The 19,636-nt window shown below is 37.0% G+C and overlaps 1 protein-coding gene across 5 annotated transcripts in view; it reads left to right on the top strand.

The window, feature by feature from the left end:
* The window catches only part of RALYL (RALY RNA binding protein like), a 380,979-nt gene that overhangs the window by 15,471 nt on the left and 345,872 nt on the right, over positions 1-19,636 (top strand). For 4 of the 5 annotated variants that reach the window (XM_021387920.1, XM_021387926.1, XM_021387925.1 and 1 more), the window contains exon 2: positions 11,758-11,849. The exons of the other annotated variant lie outside the window; for it this stretch is intronic. The gene's annotated coding sequence lies outside the window, so the exon portion shown is untranslated. The remainder of the gene's footprint in view (positions 1-11,757; positions 11,850-19,636) is intronic. 5 annotated transcript variants of the gene reach the window in all.

Here is a 19,636-nt window from a genome sequence, read left to right on the forward strand (position 1 = left end):
TAGAAAAATTGAAAATCAGTTTTCTTGTACACGGCAGAAGACTGTCAATGGAAAAGCACTTTGCCACTCAGTTCCTAGGCTCCTTTTAGGTAATATTCTTGTTCCAAATCTTTGTCTTAATCTGTGGTTGTTTTGATGTTGATTGTTTGTTTATTTTTCCCGAGGACATGAAGGTGTCTTTGCCCTCCTCAACCTCAGTGTCTCTCAGTGTTATGTCTAGGTGACTTTCCAAAGATTCTGGGCATGGTTTATTAGGTTAAACATACTTAATACTTGGTTGATGGAGCCTCAAAACCACAGCTCAAACTTCTGTGTTCAGTTCGGTCTCCTGTAAAATCACGCACGTAAACTAAGCCCCTTTGCAGAGCTGTGTCCACTTTTGGGCTGTGGTAGTAGTTTTTGTGGTAGGAAGTTAAAGCATAAAGGAACAGAATTCCCTTTTCCAATGAACTCCAATGTAAGGCATTTATCAGAATACAGAAGACAGGTCCAAAAACACCTGATTCTTTTACTAAGCATATATTGATTGATTCATGTAGAGAGGACTTCACTATTAATCTCTTTCTTAGGATCATTAGGGCCAAAGCTGATGTTGATTGCGCTTTGAGAATAAACAGTGGTATTAGTTACTTTTCAACCAAATGGTTTTTTTGCAAGCATAGAAGTGAAAAATAAAGCTCTAGAGCCCATTTATGGAATACTATATTTTCTTTATGAAAATTTTCTGTTGATGTAACTTGTCCATTTTTTATGGCTAATTTCTTCTACATCCATGCACTACAGTTAACCTTCCTTGACCTAAACAAAATAATCCAGTTAATTTCACCAATAGGCTTTAACCTTTGACCACTAATGAGCATACAATTATATCTTATGAGATACACTGAGGTGTATTCTGTCATGTTGATCTATTGAAAAACGGTGTAAGAAAGGAAAAACAAAACAAAACAAAACAAAACATTGTTCTGCAAAGGTGCTGGACAGTGAAAAAAGCAGAATAGAATCTGAATATAGAACAGAAACAACTAGAGCCTGGACCTTCACTCTCCTCCTTTCCTCTCTACAGCGTTTAAGTTTAAATTTCACTTGGACTCAAACACCTTCTGTCAACTGTACATCCTCCTCTACAGAGCTACTAACATATCTGAAATCTTTTCACTAATCCTGCAAAATCAAATAGAAATAATCCCTTAAGCAAATAATAAAAAGGCATGAAGGCTAATGTTTTTGAAGGTTTTGTTTTGTTTTTAACATTAAAAATTTCTGTGACACAGACATTTCTAAACATGGTGTCCCGTATCTCCAGCTGGTATAATTTGGTAGGATGTCTCCATTAAATTAGTGGAGAATTGTTTACCTGGTTTTATGCTCTTATCTTGTTCATAGCAAATGTAATGGGATTTGCTTCATTTTAGTGAAAAGTTGTGGAAAATAGGCTAATTAGTTATGTAATGGGAAGTTCATTTCAATCTTCCTGCAGAATGAGAAATGGAGCTTTAAAAATGTTGAGGTAATGCTTGCGTATGCTGTATATGGAGGGTAGGGGAAAAGGGCTGTAATGTGCATGAGATGTGAGCATGGAAGCCGTGAACTCGGACACCATCTTTTCATTGAAAGCTGTTTAGCTCTAGAGCCTCTCCTTTGCATTTTGAAAGGATTTTAGAAGAATGTATTATTCATAGTGAAAGAACAGTTTAAAAGTCTGTTGTTTCTGATGGAGGATTATGGGCACAAGCTTGCATTTTTAAAAAATCCATTTTATGTTACACAACACTGCAAAAAAATGTCTTGTAGTTTGAACAGTGTATTGATTATAATCAATCAGACATTTTACATAGACTAAGGTATGCCATGTTTAGCAAAAACGGCATTGACAAATAGAGCATATTAATGGATCCTTGAAATTTTGGCATGTAATTAGGCTTGCTTAGATCTTTAAATGTAAAGGATGCTCTATAAATATGCTGCCATTCGATAACCCAATTTTTACATTGATTATTAGAGATATAATGGAGCATGTTATTACATTAAATGTTGAGAAGAGTTAAATAACAGAAGATTTCAAGCAATATGGTCATCAGATATTCAGCTGTTAAAACACCATTTTTCTGATCGTTGTGCTTTTGCATCAAGAATTACAGTTTGGTTTGCAAAGTAAGCTTTGAAGCTGCTAAGGCTGAAAGTAGTTAAAGGACCATACTATGCAGGTTGCAATTTTAACTTCCAGATCAGAAAAAAAATCTGATCTCTTTTAATAAAGAGAAAAATATCCATGCATTGAAAAAGTCCTTATAGAATCAGAACTTATGCCAGTGCTATTGTAGCACTTATTTTTTCTCTTCTATGTTTTAGAACCGATATATTTTTTCCATTGGTATGTGTAATGAACCATAGTTAATATATGCTACTTAGCTTAATCTCTCTGAAACTCAGCTTTTCAGTATGAAAGAAAAGAGACAGTAGGAGAATGCATATAGACAAGGTATAAAACATGAAAAGATATTTATGGCACCTGAGCCTCCATTGTCTATTCATGGATGAAGTATTAGATGGGACGGTAGGCTGGATTTGGTTTTGCTGTTGACCTTGTAGTGTGAGCATATCACTTAGACTTCACAGAATCACAGAATCAGAGAATTGTAGGGGTTGGAAGGGACCTCTAGAAATCACTGAGTTCAACCCCCCTGCCAAAGAAGGCTCCCTACAGCAGGCTGCACAGATAGGCGTCCAGACAGGTCTTGAATATCTCCAGAGAAGGAGACTCCACAACCTCCCTGGGCAGCCTGTTCCAGTGCTCCCTCACCCTCACTGTGAAGTTCTTTTGCATATTGGTGCGGAACTTCCTTCCAGTTTTTGGCCGTTTCTCTTTTTCCTGTCCCCACAGACCACTGAAAAGAGGTTGGCCAGGTCCCTTTGTCTCCTACACTTAAGATATTTATAAACATTAATAAGATCCCCTCAGTCTTCTTTTCTCAAGGCTGAACAGACCCAGGTCACCCAGCCTTTCCTCAGAGGGGAGATGCTGCAGGCCCTTTATCATCTTTGTGGCCTTCCACTTCCCAGTTCTCTTTGCTGTTGCTATACGAATTACTTTGATAGCTGGAATCACATACCTTCTAGCTGATGCAAAGTATTTTAATGAAACTCTAATTTTATAAAGGAGGACCTGTGCAGCAAGAAACAGTAGCAAGACAAATTCCTCACGCTTTGTTAGGGAATGTTCACGCTGCAGGTAGCTGTGCCAAAATTGATAAAAATGGATTTCAAAACAATATTGCAACAGCTCTGAGAACAATCAATCAATGGGCAATTTATTTTTTTTTTTAAGTACTTACAAGAAACTTTGTGAATGTGTGACACCTCCATTAGAAAGTGTTTGGGGGGCTCAAAGAAATTGCTTAGTGAAGGATCCACTGGTTTGGAAAGTCAAAACAAATACATCCAGGCCTGTTTCACACTCTTGTAATTTTTCAAAATATTAATTATTTTACTTTGTGTCAGTGGCTCCCAAAAAGGATTTTTAGACAGGAATTGTCAAAGTATGAGAAATTCTTGTCAAAAATTTTTGAGGTCCTGGCATGTTCTGTTTGGTAGATGGCTAAGATATGGCTGTTAATTCTTCTGTACTGGCAGGATGTTTAAATGCCTTAAAAGGCATTTCCTGACCTCTCTTTAATGCTAGGAAAAAGCGAGGTTATTGGCAGAATGTGGCTGTAGTCAGTACTCTCTGAACATTACTGAGGCTTTAATTGCAGCATGTTAAAACTGAAAGAACCTAGCTCTTCAATTGATTCAGAAATAAAAGGTGTGCCAAATACCATTGTTAATTTAAAGGAGGAAGAAAAAAACTTTTAGCCTGCTGAGTAGTAAGTATGTGATTAATAAAACCTGTGGGTAATAGGAATGTGGTATATACATTTCCTCTTCTTTATTTTCTTTAATGAAATAAATAGTGCACAAAAGGGGCTTGTAATGCGTGATTCCAATGATTTCTGCTTAGTTGTTTCACCAATAAATAGACGCCAGGGAGAGAAATCTGAGGTTTGGATTTGATGACTATTTTTGTGAGAGGTTCTGTGAACAGTGCCTTTAAAGGGGGTTTGCTGGAACTTCTAGTCAGTCTAAAACTTGCAAGCAAACCCAATTAATCTTTCCTACATAATAGTTTTCTCCGTGATCAGATCTAGGTTTGCAACTCAGTCTATGTCTGTTGACTCTTTGGGACTTTCTGATGTTTTTGAACTCTGCCTTCTCTGCCTCATTTATTTTCCATAATTGAAATGGAAATGAAACCCTTCATCACAGAATAGAATCATAGAATCGTAGAATTGCTCAGGTTGGAAAAGACCTTCAAGATCATCAAGTCCAACCGCAACCTAACCATACTGCTCTAACAACCCACCACTAGATCACGTCCCTGAGCACCACATCCAAACAGTTTTTAAACACATTCAGGGATGGTGACTCAACCACCTCCCCGGGGAGCCTATTCCAGTGCTTAACAACCCTTTCTGTAAAGAAGTTTTTCCTGATATCCAACCTAAACCTCCCCTGGCACAACTGGAGGCCGTTTCCCCTTGTCCTGTCACCTGTCACCACTGAGAAGAGACCAGCACCACTCTCACTGCAGTCACCTTTCAGGTATTTGAAGAGAGCAATGAGGTCTCCCCTCAGCCTGCTCTTCCCCAGACTAAACAGCCCCAGTGCCTTTAGTTGTTCCTCGTAAGGCATATTCTCCAAGCCCTTCACAAGCCTTGCTGCCCTTCTTTGGACCTGCTCCAGCACCTCAATATCCTTTCTGTACTGAGGCACCCAAAACTGAACACAGTACTCGAGGTGAGGCCTCATCAGTGCCGAGTCCAGGGGCAGGATGACTTCCCTAGTCCTGCTCACCACACCATTCCCGATACAAGCCAGGATGCCCTTGGCCTTCTTGGCCACCTGTGCACACTGCTGGCTCGTATTCAGCCGACTGTCCATCAGCACACCGAGGTCCCTTTCCATCAGGCAGCTTTCCAGCCACTCCTCCCCGAGCCTGTAGGGTTGCCTGGGGTTGTTGTGACCAAAGTGCAGGACCAAAGTGCATCAGTAAAATTATGAGTCATATACTGAGTGACTGTCACTCTGTAAGACCTAAAAGAAAATATTTTAGCAGCTGTGTTTTCAACCACCACCACAAAGTTGTCTGTAAGTGTGTTGAAAAGGTACGCTACGCTAGTAATTCTACCAGACCCAGTCTGCTCTGGGTTTTGTGCTCAGCCAAAGGTCCCTCAAATCAATGGAAAGAGAAAATAAATGGCTGAAGGGTGTGGAATAACTGCCTTTAGCATTCATTTGCTCCTTTTTGACAAAGCTCTCATAGTTAGGAGGACTCTCTACTTCAGCACTGGTGGAGACTTATACTTTAAGAGAGAGGAAAAAGAAAGTTGTCATTTTTAAAACAATTCTTCTGGAAAAAAATGCATTAGCTGAGATTTTGGAGGACTGATTAATTTAAATAAATAGATGGTAGTCTCTATGAGGGTGATATTCTCACATATAGGTAATAGCTTTTGAAAGCAAGGCCAATGAATTACTGTTGTGTTAGAATGTGACGCTCTTAAGGGAGAGGCTTTGAAATGAATCAGAGGTAAGTGCTGAACCTGTTTCTGAAATTGCGTCTGATCAGCCAAAAACGAAATGATGGATGCATTTGTCTGATTAGGAAAAATGCAGTGACAGGCAAATAAAATTTTCCTACATACATATTTAACCAAAAGTGCTAAACAATACACTTCATTTTGTCACTGGAAATACTTTGTTACGAGATGATGATTCATCATTGATCTTTGCTCTCTGCCGATGGAAAAGCTCTCCTGGGAGGAAAATATAATCTATATCTGTCTTATTTGTTTGACAAACCAAAAAAAAAAAAAATCAGAAACAGAGTTCTGCTTTTGTTTCAGAGATTTAAAGTACATTTCCTAACTTTTTATTCGAAGAAGCTGTTTGTAAATCTAGTCTAGAAAAATGCTGTTTTTATAAGCTCCAGGAGCATGTTTTATTTGGAGGGAATGAATTATTCCTTGCCAACAGACAGCTGTAAATACATAAAGCGCTCAAGCTTCTTGAGGCTTGGCTCAAATGCCAGCACAAAATCAATGGTAAAAATCAATGCCTTATATGAGCAATACTTTACTTAATCATTTAAAAAAATTATTTCAGTGAGACATAGAGGGCCAGATCCTGAGCAAATGGCCAGAAATATTTTAGCTTCTGTAGAGTTCTATTGATTTACTCTTCAGTGATCTGGCTCACTGTGGAAACTAAATTTAATATAATTTTATTTTTTAATGTATTTATTCATTAGTACTGAACATCACTGAATTTTCCACAGCCACAAATGTGGATTATGCTCATGGCAAATTCTTGACATACATAGAATATATAGTTGTGTCTGACATGGAAAAAAATTGCAACTGACATTTATGAGCTCAAGATTGAGTTTTCTATTTCATTTTGTGTAATTTGTAAAACAAATTCATTTCTAAAGTTACCCACTGATTACAACTTGTGGTCTTCATTTATGATTAGGGATTGTAAAACTAAAATAGCAGGAAGTATGATCTTTCAGAGACATGCATTCTGTGTTGATTTGTAGTGTTCGGATTTCATAATTTCGATAAACCATTTGATATCACACTTTAAATGTTTAGTAAACGTGTTTTAGGAAAATACAGAACTTCTAGCAGATATTAATGCAGCTCTCAGCTGCTGAAATAATTTTTAAAACTGCATTCAGTATGTCTGGTGCCTGACCACATACTCTCTTGTAATCCACATATCCTCGGATTACAAATTGTTGGAATCGCTGTGGATTGCAGTGCTGGGTATGGAATTCACTGCAGAATATATGCTCTCTTGTAGGTGAGGAGACAGAATCTCAGAAATAGGAGCTGTGATACTACTGACTGCTTGCAGCTGATAGTGTTTTATCTCTAAACAAAGCAGGAAATAAGTAGAAATTAAAATGTGTTGTATTACAAAAATGATCACATTAATATTATTGTGAGTGCGCTCCTTTCTCAATTCCTGACACTGCACATTTAAAATTCTTACCTTAATATTTCAGTAAGGTAATTCTCCTCATTTAAAATCATTCAAACCAATCCTCATGAAGCCTAGTAAAATTTTTTTCATTGGTAATATAATGAATATATACAAGGAATATTGTGTTTATCCTTTAATTTGAAAAACTGATTACAAATTGAGACAAATTCCCAGATCAGACATCATGTGTCAAGGCATAGACTTGATGACTTTTTGAGGTCTCTTCTAATTTGCTTTCAAGATTCTGTGATTAAAGTCATGAATAATACAATACATTTTCATTTTTGTGAAAAATTACATGTAGCCCTGTTAAAATTAAACCATGACCATGTGTATTTTTTCCATTATGTATTTGTCTATTTTATGTCTTCGGTTTTTTTTATTTTTATTTTTTATTTTATCTTCCATCCTATTAGAATTACATTCTTTTGTAAAAGATTGGAAGTACAGAGTGTTACCACTGTTAGGTGCTTCACTTCATAACAGCAACAATGCCACCAATATTGCAGACCGGAACCTAAGACAACATTAATTAAATTTTGCCATCAAGAAGATGAGTATGTCTCGGCAAGGAAAAGAATATTTTGTGATTAAAATATCCAAAACCCTGTTGTCCTGAAGTTCAGTGTTCATGGTAATGTGCCTTACAACAACACTACAGTGTTATGAAATAACTGAGTACACGCCTCATGAGTGGTATTTTGCTATTACTTATATTTAAAGTTTGGAGTGTATACTTTTCTGTTTAATTTGAAAAAATGAAGCTTAGATCAGTAATGGTATACTGAAAACATTAGAGGGGAAGCACTTTATTCATTGTGTCACTATACAGGGACCTCTGAAAATAGGGCAAGGCATACAATATGGGGTTAGGCGAAAACATTTTGCATGTTACCTCTCCTTCATTCACAGCTGCTGTGTGTGACATTTCTGTGTAAAAGAGGATACAGGGTTGTCTTTGCACTCCTTAAACTGGTTCTTGGTGCCTGAGGGCTGCTTGGAAATTCCTTTCTCTGCCAAGGAGTTATTACCTTATTCAGGGACTGCTGGGAAGGCTGTGTCCTGCCCCATTTCCCCTGGCCATTCTCTGTACTACTTGCAAGGAAGAGAAATTGAGTGGGTCCCGCTGCACCAGCTCGGCATCTCTGCGGGATCACCCCACGCTGTGCTCAGCAGTCCCGTGTCTCGCTTTCTGCCTTTAGCACACCGCGAAGCATCCGCAGTGCCTCAAAGCCTGTCTGTTGGATGTAGGTGAACGTTTATTCACAGCTGTAAAATAACCCTTGTAGAGACAAGTGCTCAACCTGAGAGAGAGAGTGAAATCTTCATTCTGGGGGAGTTAAAGGCAAAGTTTCCATTAGCACTGGTTGCACTGCAATGATCTTGCCTGAAGGTGCTGCTCTCCTAGACAGACTTATATTGGGATCAGTCTATCTAGTAACAGATCTATTGGCCAAATTCTTATGCAAAACAAAAACAAAAGGATCTGCAAAAGACTCGTACAAGCAGAAATTATGGGACTGGCATCACATCTCGAGATAAGTTGCTACAGCTGACTCAAAATTTAAAGAAGGGACACATTTCACATTAGTTGTTCCAAGCTAATCGTCATTGTCATTAGTGAGAACCTTAAATAAAATCTTATATCTTCTTGTTCTGATCTGCGTTTTCTAAAGTCCAGCATTTTTATCTTGGCCTTTGAATAACCGGTGTAGTAATATAACATTGCATTGCAACAGATTAGAAAAGCTTTAGTCTCAAGTCCTACTTAAGTGAAACACTTTCAGTGTTAAATAGAGATTTGATTGACAAGTGAAATAAAGTGAAATAACCCAAAGTTGATGAAACTACTCTACAAAGGATTCAAGAAAACTGCACTGTAGAATTTTTGGCCAGAGAGTCAGCTGTGTGAGTGCAAGTTAGGTGACAGACTGATTGAAACCACCTAATCCATTGCTAACTATTGCCTTTCTGGATCAGGATACAAGCAACATCTACTTTCATATATACTTCATATATATATATGAAGGTAGCCCTGCATTAATCTCGGCTTTTATAGAGTCAAGGGAAAATGGTTTTCCTTCTTACCAGTAGGTAAGAAAGCTGTAGTTATTTAGGCTGGGTGCAAAAGAGCAATGGTGGTCTCCAAAGAATCATGCAGGAGTCAAGGAAATTTGCCAAATTTTCCAAAATGACACTCAAATTAGAGCTGTCATCCATCTGTGCTTGAACAGAAGGAAATTGTTAATGAAGACTGTAACCTTCAAATGTTATCTGGAGAAGAAAAATCAAACGTAAAAATAGAAAGCCCATCTAGGAAAAGAAGTATGATACCCTTAGGCATTGTGTTTGTTTAAAATTGGAAGACAGATCAGACAACTATTTCATGTGGCTCTTGTACATACGTATGCGACTGATGAAAGCTCATTTTTTCCGTATAAATTTTTTCTGCCTAAGAAGGAATTTCCTGTATTGTACTGGAAGCAATTTAAGCCTTAACCTGTTGTCTGGGAAGAGTACTTGCTAGGAGCAGGACATTTCTGTATAACGTATTTCATTTTAATATGAATTAAAGTGGTTAATTAAAGGAACTGACACTAGAATTCTCTTCATTCTTTTGAATTTTTTGACATATTTTCTTCCCTGTTGAACAAAAGTTTTCAATTGGGTTCAAGAGGTACTAGATACCTCAGGTTTTGTACATCTTCATTTTGAAACATTTACAATTGTTTTTTTTTTTCATCTAAATATTTTTATTGCAATCACATCAAGACAGATATCCAGAAATGCAAATTGCCCATATTAACAATTACTTTTAGGTATTAAAATTGACATGGATACATGTGTTGAATACAGTGTTGTATGGAAATAGTTATAAAGGAAAACACTGGACTTAGTGAAATCAATTATTAAGAGGATAGGGGGTTTTCATTCTCAAATGAAATGTCTTGGGATGTATTGATTGTTCTCATGCAACAAATTTGCAACTGGAACTTTTCAGGAAACAGAAGTGAGGTGAAAGTAGTATTGGCAAATATTGGGAGTGTGCTTATGAAGTTTGCTTCTGTCAGATTGGCATAAGGGCATCAATAATACAGAGAAAGACTGAGATATCATATAGGAGAAGGTGAAAAACCTTGTGAATTGAGATAATAAAAATGCATTTAAATATTAACAAAGTTAAATATTAACAAATAACCTGTTAAAATCAATTTTTAGATATCAGTATATTTTTGGATACTATTTACTTCACATAGGCTATGATTGATTTTTAACCATTTTGCAAATTACACCCCTTAAGCACACATCTTTTTTTTTTTTTGGCACAACAAGAAAATTCAGAAATTATGTTTTCAATAAAAATCACTTCTAAACAGAAGTAGCTTAAACATGAAAAAAACATATTACTCGCTGAATTGTAAACTCCCAAAAGTAAACATTTGTAATGAAAGCGGAAAAATATTTCATAACACCAGGAGTTAAACTAAAAGGTGTTGAAGCCTCTAAAACAAATGCCATCTTGCGATGGAAGATAGATTGGCCTGTGAGCCTGAATAAACTTTGTCTCTAATTAGTATGCAAATCTCACCTGCTCCAGGGTTCTTCCTGTTTAAAAAAACACAGTCTGTTTAGTGTTTCCCTGTTTCCTGGTGAATAATCTCATCCAGGAGGTTTCTTTTTCATTCGAATTTTCTTCATACCTGTAATTTTCAAAGCATTCTGTGCTGTCAATATTTTCTTCAAAGTGTGAAGCTAAAAAATGTTAGCATTTCTGAAATTTGAAAAATCCTGAGAACAAATGCTAACACTAATCATAAAAACATTTTGACTTAATTCTACAGAGTAAAATTCTATATTGTGACATATATTTATTATATATGTAAAGTACATACAAAAATACAGAGGATTGTAATGGTGAATATAAATTTAATTCACCTTCAAAGCTTTTGACCTGATTACCAGACTATTTAATACCAGAATGTTAAATAAAATATATAACTGCCTTTTAATTTCAGTCATATACCATCGAAGTCTATGACATTTTCAACAGAAGCAGGATCACGTCTTTGGTTAAAATTACTGAAAGAATCCACATCAGCAAATTATGAAGTTTAGAAATATTCTAAACCTCTGTTAAATTGTGAAAAAATGTTTGCTCACACAAACTTGGGTGCTGATTCCTCTTCTCTCTCCCTTTTTGCTGGTACAGTTATGTGTGTGGACCATAAATGAAGCATCTCAACAGCTGGACAAGAGTCAGGATAGGGATCCTTGAGTGATGTTTTCATGCCATCCAACTTCAGACTCTGATCCTCATTTGAAAGAATCAACCCTTTTTACACACATACACACATGACCTATGATGGCAACTCTTGCATATTTAGAGATCTCTCAAAATACAATGCGTGACAAGAATGCATATTTCACCGCAGATTGTTTACAGTTATACACAGTGTTTGTCTGTACTTGCTATCATGAGTCAACAAGCATATTTGGAGTGTCAAATGAGTACCATGGTACTCATTTTTGATAGGGAGATTCCTCTTTTTCGTATTATATGAAGTTGCTTAGCTGTATTTGCTCAATATACATAATTCCTCTCTGGTAGTCTTAAAAAAAAAAAAAAAAAAAAAAAGGAATTCATGATACCTGTATTTTATTTTCCAGTTGCTCACAGGGTGCATCCTTGGACAAGTCACTTAGATGCCGATCCTGAAAGGTTTTCAAGGCTTCCATTAATTCCAAAGACATCTTTAAAGGTTTGGGCTTTAATGTTTTTAGCCTTTGATTTCCTTAGCTGTAAGATGAAAATGTTACTATGAACATATCTCTGAAGCCCCTTAGAGACTTTCAGATGAAAGGTCCTGTAAATGTGTAAGCTACTTTTTATTATTTTCTTATTGGCCACTGAAGGGAATTCTGCATGGAATATAAGCATGTGGAACTACCGGGGTTTTGCAGTGTTTATCAGAATCAAGAAATTTGCCCTGCATATTTATGTAACTATTATGAAATGAGAGCACCGAGCATAAATAATGCAGGAAAATATTACAAGTACATTTTAGCTACTATTTTTTATTATTTTATGTAATTGGCTGGGCAGTGCTGCTGCGGCTCTGTTGAGAAATTGCCTCAGTCCCATAGGAATGGTGTTTCTTGGTAAGAGGTAGCAATTAAAAATGGAGCATTAGGGATTCACCTGATTCTTCTCCAGCGCTCTGAGATGGAACAAGCAATCTTGTTTGCTGAAGACAAAACACAAAAGTATATTACCCAGTTGCCAAACTATAAAATAATCTGAGGTGCAGAAGAGTGATAGGTCAAAGAGTCATAAGCCCAAATAGTCAAGAAAGTGAAGGGTCTGCGTTACCATTTTAAGAATGATTATTGTGATTTTGATTTCAACTGTAAGGATGAGTAGAAACTGGTGGAAGCTTTGTGTTTAGTGGCACATTAAGTGTGAAGAAATTTGTCTCTGCTCCTCAACAGCAGCCAGGTAGATAGCAGGTCCTGTGTGGCCATAATGCATGGTGACGTGGAAGTGAGGAAGGCAGGCATACCCAGCACAAGGTGTGCTACGCTATGGGCTCCTGCTGCTGACCAGTTGAACAAGTCCCTGCCATGTGAGAGATTTTTTTTTCACGTGTCACTATCTTCCTTACTACAAGTTAGCCCTCCACAGCCTGTTTACATGGTCTTTTTTCTGCTGTGCTCACCAGAAGAACAAGGCAAATGTAAACTAGAAAGAGCCCGTAGTTAGCCAGGTCAGCAACCCCTATTTTAACTACTTGGGTCTCCATCCTAAAGCCTTTCATAGGCATGTTCAGTAGCTCTTCAGAGATAACCGAACTTTTTCAGGCGGGAATTTCGGTTAAGAGTAGATAAAGATTCCTGTCTAACAAATGCCAAAGCCTGAGATAAATCCCACCTGGCTGACAAACAGTGCATAACAGAGGGTTAAGAGCTGGGACTGTAAACAGCCAATCTACAAGTAAGCTATGTTATATTCACATAAGAAATATGTTAATACGTGAATATATGACAGAGCATAACTTCTCAGCTGTGGTCTGTCCTAACAACGATACATTATAGGTATGTATATGTAAAAGGAAACAGGGAAGTACTTATGTCAGAGCTAAGTAATCTTCAGATCAAATGTGTTGTGTTTGCATCAGTAGCAGGAGCTAAAAGGAGTTTGGAATCAAATGATAGTGATTAAACATACAGGATAACAAGTATTATACAGAATTTATAGAGGTATAGTAGTATGTAATACCTGATATATTTCAGTCTAGCTGTCTAAAAATGCTTTGCAAAGTGATAAGTTATCACTGGGGATAAAACTCAGACAGTGAGTGAGAGTGAGAGAGTGTCAGTCACAGGTTACTTAGTGGATACACTGACATTTATATGAGAATTGTGAGAATCATCTTTAAAGGAAGGGCATCTTTTGATAATAAAGGAAAAAAGATCTCAGATCTGCTGAAAGAGATGGAAACTCACAGAACCTCACCACTGCTCAAAATAACTCAAGCCTCCAGATTCCCAAGACAATCTTTTGAAATATTTATGTTTTATGTAGGACTTATAAAATTTGATTTCCAGGAAAATTAAAATCTTTTAAATAAAACAAGAGCTGAATTTTGTTTAAAAAAAAAAAAAAGAGATTTTTTTTCAAAATCGGAGTACATTAGGATCTGACTAATAAAGATACCACTTCAAACCTGAACGTTTTTGTTAAGTTTTGAACAGTTTCTGGCTTTTCAACAAGATGTTTCCTGTTCTGTATTTCTGCTTGTCAAATGGTTTGCATTATAGTAGACTTTTATAAATAAAAAAGCTTTTAGAAGTGGGTGTGAGTGATGTGGGGTTAGAGAAATCTAAAGGAAGACGACCCAGTACACTACTGCTGAAGGTCTAGGAATGGTTTGCAGTATTGCAGTACATTTCCATCTATGTAATTAAGGCCTTAAGGAAAATAAGATGAAGTAAATTTACTTCTGACTTTAATGCTGAGAAAGCAATATTCGAGAGAATGCAATGAATGACCTTTCTGGCTCATTATTAGTGCTCATAGATTAAAATATATCATTGGACCTAACATTACTGGTTGTAATTCTGACTCAACTTATTAGCGTAACTTTATTGCCTCCAAAACATTAACTGCTAACAGAAGTGAGAGACGTGAGTTCTTCATCCTTTGAATTCTGCTTCTTCCACACCAGACCTGGTGTTTCCTATTTCAACGCTCCAAAGAATTAAACTCCGAAAGAGTGATGAAGTGGCCACACATCTGGGAGATTTCTGCTTCTTTCCCCTTCCCTCTCACACAGATGGATTGAGAGAGAGAGCTGCTCCTGAGGCAGGTTTCTCAGGCAGCATAACACCAGAACAGATGCTGGCAGACCAGGCAGTGATGCATATACTTCACTTTTTTTTTTCCCTTTTCTTTTAAATACATTTGTTATCTCTAAACAAGTCTTTGTCCTTAGATGGCAATTAATTCATTTTATGAGCCGTCATCAGCTTTAAGATGTGCTTGGGTAGGGCAAGTTTAACCCATACTCTCTCCCTCATTAAACTTAATTAATTTTATATAGCCAGAAAAATAAAGTGCAAACCCCTTTTTGAATGGAAATTTCAGAATTTGAAAATGATTTATTTAGAAGAAAACAATGAAAAAAGAATTTTAAAAAAATCTTACAGAGCGTTTATAATAGGAAATCAAAGCTAAGGAGAATACTGGATGGAAAGAGAATGAGACAAAGTACTATATTTCGGCCCTTAAAACACCCTTCAATTAATTTAAAACAAACAAGCAGAATAGAATGGTTGCTCTCAAAAGACTGTACAACTTTTTTGAAAATGGCATTGAAAAATTGTCACTTGGGCAAACTTTGAGAGAACAGCACCCTATCTGCTGTAGCACACACCTGTCCTCTGTTTGGTTATACAAAAGCTAAAAGAAGGCCTGAATATCACGCAGATCTCATTTCTGCCAGCTAGAGAGATTCAGTGAAGATGCAGAAGCAATTTCACCCAAAGGATAGCATGGTAGCTGCTCTGAAGAAAAAATTCTCTGCCTGCCTTGCAAGCCTTATCATTTCCAAGATTTTGTTTGGGAAAGTGACTTGAATATATAAAATCTTAGCTTTCAGAAAAACTCTATTTAAAAAATTATATTCATCTTTTCATCAATAATATCCTGTTATTCTACTATATTTTTAAGAGTTTCCCCTGTGTACTCCTTGCTTTAGACAAACAATCAAAAGAGGCAATGCATGTGTTTTGCTTAGTTCCTGTTTCCTTTTACATTCTAGCCAAGTTCATGTATATGCCACAGAATTGCCAAACAAAGAAGCTTCACTTCCAGACACTCAGGAAGGAAAGAAATTATATTTTTTCTTGTTCGAGGTTGCAGTTTTATTTTTTTATTTTTGATGTTCTAGTTTTCTGCATAGCTATAACCTCTCTTGCTTTGTAGGGTATGTGTTATAAATGGGGTTTCAAATTCCTTAAACACTTTAGCTTCGCTTCAGCTATTAATCTCAGCAACCATTTATTGGTTTCTATGCTACAAAGCAATGGAGATTATCCTTTAATTAATTCCATTGAGGAGTTCAGCTGCCATCATCAACCACACTATGGTTTCATAAATTAATCTTGTAGGGGAAATATAATGCAATTTATTATAACATTTATATTAAGATGTGAGTAACAATAGCAGAAATCCTGTGTAACAAAACGATATATGTATGTCTATATGTGTCCCAAATGTAGGAATTAAGAGAACAATTGGATATTCCATGTTTGTATTTTTATATTATCTTTAATTTTGTCTTTTAAGGATATTTCAGAGTCCATTAGAGAAGAAAAATACAGCGTTTTCTGTTCTCTTACATAGGCAGCTGTTGTAAAAATTATGATATAGCATCTTCCAGCCAGATATGTGGAAAATACATTGCTGATCTTCAGAGTTCTGAAGGCTCTCGCTACTAAAGATCTAAATTCCCCTCTAATTTATTTGTTCTGTTTTAACTTGGTCAGTTATTATCATGCAGATCTGTACATGATAACCATTTTGTTTTGTGAGTATTTGGAGGACAACAACAAATACTGCCAACATATTATGACCTCTAGAAGCTGAAAGTGCTTGGCATGGCTACTTTTCCTGTGGCAGAAATATGTTAAATATTTCAAAACGAAGTTTGACTCTGCCAGGACCACACTATGCAGATATACTTTCTTTACTGTCATTAAGTGTTAAGATTTCAATTGTACCTAACTTCTCATGGAAGTAGAAGAAGCAGGTACAGCTGAGATGCTTTTTTTATGCTCACCCAGGCTAGTGTTGGAAGTAATGCAGAGTTCATGAATTTCAGATGGTTTGACATGGGCAAAATAAGTTGGTGTTATCAGTGGTGTTCTTTTCCTAAGCACTACTTCCAGAAGTATTTCTTACAGATTGGCAACCTTATCAGTGCCAAGAAATTAAACAGAGTGTACGTTCTGCCTAAAAGTCTACATATAGCATTATTAATTAAGTTCATTAAGTAGAATCCGCAAGACTATCAGCATAAATAGCTTTATTAAGCCCCTGAGCACTGTAAGATACTGCAAAACCTCTTTGTGGATTTAATGTAAATCCTAATATTTCACTGATCTGAGTGAAGCAGTACAGAGCTTAAAATGAAAAAAAAAGTTTCCTGTGCTAATTATAACTTTTTTCTTTTCAGAAGTATTGAGTTATTCTTCATCTTAATAGATATAACTTTATGGGATTAATTATTTAATAATTTGGGAGTTTATTCCAATATATAATCTATTATTTGACTGTGTGGGTCCGGTGTATTGGACACATTTTGCATGGACAGAAGCAGGGGTCTTTGTTTGCTAACTTATTTCAGAATGTGCTGCTTTGAGAATTTGCTGTGCATAACAAAGGGTATTACAACTGCTTTCACCTAGACACTGATGGAAAGCGCTTGAGAGTTTGAATCATATGCTAGCACAGAACAGAGCTGGCATAAAAGCCGAACAATGCCAGCTATCCAGGCTCTGATATGTCAGTGATGTGCAGACGTATTTGTTTTGTGAAGAATGTTTAACGTTGGCAGCAAAATTATTTTTTCAGTGAAAGCAGCCCTGGGAAGGCATGTGTTTATTTAAGTAGATAACAGCAAGTACAAGGTGTTCCCAGGACGTACTGTTTAAAGGCAATTCACCCAGCAGGTTACCTCTCAGGACTGCTCAGGAGTTGCTACTACAGCCCCTGGGTTGCAGTCACCCTCCAGGCTAAATGTGTTCACTTAGCAGGAGACCCTGGGCATGAGGTTGTTCATAGGAGCCCTTTCGTGCTTGCACTCCTTCCTCTGTTAGCTGGCAAATTCACTCCAGAAAACCAGTGTTTAAAGTGGGTATGTACCCTCCAGGACCTGCTTAACACTTATAGAAGAAAGCATTTACCATATTTTGACTCAGCTTGCTTGTGTAGTTTCAGCTAATGTGATGTGGTGAATTAAAAAACACTGGAGCTACTGAGAAATCTGACTTCCATTAGGTTTGGACTGAGTGGTCAGTGCTAGGAGACTGCTGAAAGGCACCACCCACTGCCTCACTCTGCTCATACCCACTGTTTGATCTCCATAAATGTTCAGCAAGCACCAGTGAATGTCAGTGGGTGCCATTTTTTCCATGTGGAGGAATTGATTAACACACCTTTGCTCCGTCCACACTTCCATGTCAGATGCTGTTGTATCCGACTGCCCCTCTGCTGCCATCTGTCACATGGCAACAAAATGTGACAATATTGGCAGGAAGGTTCAACCTCTTCTGCTGTACCACTATCATCCTCCTCTGATGTCATGGGCCAACATAATAAAATAGGAGGCATTACTATCAGAGCAGCCCTTGTACATGTAGTTTACCATTACTATTGTCTAATACTATTAGTTCCTCTGTTGACTGGATGATAAGCAAAACTAGTTCATAAAACAGGAGAAACTGAAAGCACAGTTCAAATCCTACTCTGTCAAATTGTCCAGAAAGACAAATCATACACCAAGTTTATTATTGCAGGTTTTGATACTATCCTTAATAATTTATTAGAAAAATTATGACAGTTTAATTATAGTGTATGGTTAGATTCTAGTGAACCTGATTCTTTTGAATTCTATGCATTAAAAATGATTTAATGCTTGTCTGTCTCATTTTTATCTATGGAATTCAGTGGATTGAAAATAAAGAACAAAGGCCTATCCTTTTTAAAACAAAAGCTGATGTCTTACAGATTCATGTCTTTACCAATGATGGACTCTTTAGCATCTTTTTATCATTTGCATGTTATAAAATTAAATGATTAATCAAATGGAAAAATAGGTTGTTAAATGCAAATCCCATTGTACCAATAATTATATAAATCTTTAAAACAAGCTATGGTATGGATCAGGCCATGCACTTGCGCTTTGATATGCTTTAATTTTTAATTTAGGAGCTTTAAAGAAACAGACAACATTTTTTGAAAACTCTAGTGATAACTTATGACAACTAGGAATGTTTTTACTGCTTGTATATTCTTTCATGTAGGCTCTTTACATGTAGGATGCAGGTTCCACTTTGGCTGTGGGTCTCTTTGTCTTCTTTGTTCTTTTTATGTCTGTTCTGGGCCATATTTCTAATAGCTGGTGGCACAGGGCAAGGAGAAATTCTCCCAAGTTAAGCATGGGAGCTCTGGGGCAGACCCAGTAATATCACTCACCATGTGATAACTGGTGTTTCCCATCATGTTTGATGCACTGACTCTTTGAAGCACTTGGGACTTCATGCAGTGGCTTTTCTCTCTGTTTAATGAGAATAAGCTTGTTACTTAATCAGCCACACAGCCAAGCAAGTTCTAGCTTAGACTGTGTAAGGAAAGTGTAGGTATCACCTGCTGTGAAGTCACACATGGCTGGGCCTGTCTCTGTAATCAAATGGTTGTAGCAGCATGATGCACACCAACAGGTCACGCAATGTGTAGAAAGGCCTCTAGGCCTTTTGCTAATGACAGCAGTACTGGGAGTCTGTGCTGAGTTGCCGGAACAATTAATCTAGCCCACCACATCAGAAAGGCAATTCCGTGTCCTCCTACAGAAGACAGTACGGTTACAATGTGTATTTCTGAATGTGATTACTAAAAAAGAAACCCTGAACACCACCAAGGTGTTCTTCCCTGTTCATCCCTGAGATCAATTGATCCCTGGGATGGTCCTAGGCAAGCAGAATGGGTAGCTCTTACTCATTTCAGTACAAAGGAGCGAGGACACATGCCGCAGGTGCATACAGCATGAGGCTCAATGAGCGGAGTTTTAAGGCTCCATCAAGTGGGGTTTTCTAAAGTTCCAGTTTGGTTAATACTTCAAATGGGTAGAATTTGCCACTAACCAGTACTATATACTCTACTGTTCAAGTGTCCTGTTCAACTTTTTAGATAAGCCTTGAAATAGGATAAAGAAAATTTTACCTGAGAGTTTTCTCTGTCTTCAGACAGCATTAAGTGGTAATTTTG

This window comes from Numida meleagris, chromosome 2 (genome assembly GCF_002078875.1).
Source record: "Numida meleagris isolate 19003 breed g44 Domestic line chromosome 2, NumMel1.0, whole genome shotgun sequence".
NCBI classification, from domain to species: Eukaryota; Metazoa; Chordata; class Aves; order Galliformes; family Numididae; genus Numida; species Numida meleagris.